The sequence below is a fragment of the Bactrocera latifrons genome, unplaced genomic scaffold, assembly GCF_001853355.1.
Source record: "Bactrocera latifrons isolate USDA-ARS-PBARC rearing strain unplaced genomic scaffold, ASM185335v1 scaffold_135, whole genome shotgun sequence".
NCBI classification, from domain to species: Eukaryota; Metazoa; Arthropoda; class Insecta; order Diptera; family Tephritidae; genus Bactrocera; species Bactrocera latifrons.
Window position 1 is genome coordinate 23,841 of NW_017534797.1, and position 2,879 is coordinate 26,719.

The following is a 2,879-nucleotide window of genomic DNA, read 5'->3' on the forward strand; positions in this document are numbered from 1 at the left end:
TAATAAATTTTAATATGTTTTTTAAGCATAAGTAAATTTTTATTTAATTTATTTAGATAAAAATACAGTGGTTGGTGTTATTGTAGCGTCAAAATTTCGCCCAGTTGATAGTCCTTATTCGGATAAAAATGCGGGTCCAATCCTTTTACGTAGACTCGATCTGTGGGAACGAACTAGTTTCAAGTCATATGCGATTGTTGTTGTTGTTGTCAGAGACTGCAGTCACGTAAAAATTTAGTGTTGCAGTCCAAGGTTGTAGGGTTAAAGTACCACAATTTACTAAAATAACAGCATAGCTGTACGGGATGATGATTTTTGAACTCAAATTCGTAATCAGCACAGCTGAAATACTCCGTCGACTTTGTAGCACATCAGCCGCAAATTTTTCCTTCAAATTTGTTGAGTGGTGCTATCGATTCAGGAAAAGTAATTCTATGAAATATTTACACATTTTTTTCAGTTGAAAACTCTTTTTCTAATCACTTTTTAAATATAATATAATTTCATAGCTGATTATTATTTTTTTTTTTAATTTTTTTAATGAATACACTAAATTTTTCTACATTACTTAAACATATTTTTTTTTAGTTTGAGTTTCTATTAATTAAATAATTATTTTAATTATTTTGTAAAAATTATTTCATTACTTAATAATAATTTTTTATTAATTAATATCTAATTTTAATTTAATTTTAATTATTTATTTTTTCTTGCTGAACCTACGCGCACTTATACATAGTTTTTTTTATTTTTATTACTATTATGTCGCTACAAACATTCATACATACATTCATACACACACTCCTACTTAAACATTTCATATGTGTGTGTAGTCAAGTGAGTAAACTCTGTAAACGAATGACCTCTTGTTTGCTTATATTTTTATATTCTCATTTAATTACTGATAAGCACAAGAAATTGTTTAAATAATAGTATTGCGTATGCTTTATCACTAGCAATTGTTTGTTTTCCTCTTTTTAATCTTCTTTTACACTTGGAGAAATATATAAAAAAGTTAAGAATTGTGATTTTTTATCTGCTTTATTTTCATTGAAGAACCAATTACAAAAGGCAAATGAGAACAGTAATGAATTCGGTACGAAAGATGTTCTAAATGCTGTAATTTCAGAACAACGTTACCATACTCAAGAATTTTTTCTATATTCAGTTGTAAAATTACCGTTAGACTTAACATGTATGGATTTTTTTGATCATATTTCATCACTATTGTAAAAAAATTCTGCTTAAACTGAATGAAACGTTATTTAAATTTATCGATTTTTTTCGATAAAAAATATCAATGTTTTATGTTTTAAAATTCATCGTTTTTTTTTTAATTTATTATCGCTACTGTAAACAATTTTTACTTAATCTGCACAAAACGATAATTTATCGATTAAAAACTCGATAAAAGTGTCGATATTTTGTACATTAAAATTTATCGATTTTTTTTTAAATTTAGTTAATTGCGTTTTGAGATATATTCATAAACATTTTCAAATCTTATGCTTCAAATATTTTCGATTATCTTCTTTATTAAAAGATTAAGTTTATTTATGCTTAATAGTAAAGATTTTAATCTCAAATCGTGTTATCGATGGTACTTGGCATAAAAATATTTAAATTTTTGTAATGAACAATTAAACATGAAAAATTTTTAATATACTTCGGGACAAAATTTCTTTATGATTGTATGTATATTGTAGATACTATATTCTGTGTATTACGTTTTATCGATCGCCTTGACATCAAAATATTTAAATTTTTTGAAGAAACAATTAAACATTATCAAGTTTTAATATATTTCGGTACAAAATTTCTTTATTGATTGTATATTATCGATAATATATGGATTTTGTGATTGTACATTATCGRTAATATATCGATTTTATTATTACTTTCTTTTCAATTTCATCGTGTTTTGTAATTAATTTTTAGTTACATATTTTGTTGGATTCCGATAAAAAAAAATGTTATTGATGGTGCAGTATCGATAATATATCGATTCTATTACTATATTTCTGTTAAATCTTTTCGTGTTTTCTTATTAGTATTTAGTTTCAAAGAAAAAATAATAAGCATTGGAAAGTGGTAATTGCGTTACTTCTTAAGGAATATTAAAGTTTATTTCTTCTATCGATTACTGAACAAGTCTAAGCGCTTCATGCATCTGTGAGACTATTCGCGATCGATTAATCACGAATCGTAATTATTATTTTGTTCCTGTTGATTTGTTTCCTGGTTCATTTCGTTKATTGGCGTAAGAATTATTCACGAAGAATGTCGACTTCTGGTGTTTAGTCATAATCACCTTGAGTACTCTGACAAATAATAATTAACCGGCGAAAAATATTCATCCCTCAGAACGTCGAGATGACAATGACATTTMACCGCTACAACAATAACATATAAACGATTATCGCCGTTTTTGTTGTAGCAGCAACTCACAGTCTGACGCGTTTGTTTTTGYGCGTCAGTGCTCACATGAACTATGATGGTGATGCATGCGAATACTATAGACATATGGACAGACACATGTACATATGTGTAGGAAAAGTCACCTCGATGCATCAGCGCATCAGTTGACAGGCATAAATGCTTACACATATTTCACTTATTCAATTTATGACATTTAAAAATAGGAAGTGCAGTGACAGTGGCAAATAACAAAAACTTAATTGAAATTAAAAGCGCAAGACAAAAGACGTAAACAAAAAATCATTTAATGCAATAAAACCTTTWGATGCTTTTAAGTGGAGATCAGATCGTTGTAGTGTCAGGGGGCTGCGAGAGCTGGGAAAAAAAATAAAAATTTATTTTAAGGCAAAAAATATGAAATATACACGAAATATACAAAAATAATGGAAAAAATTTATAAC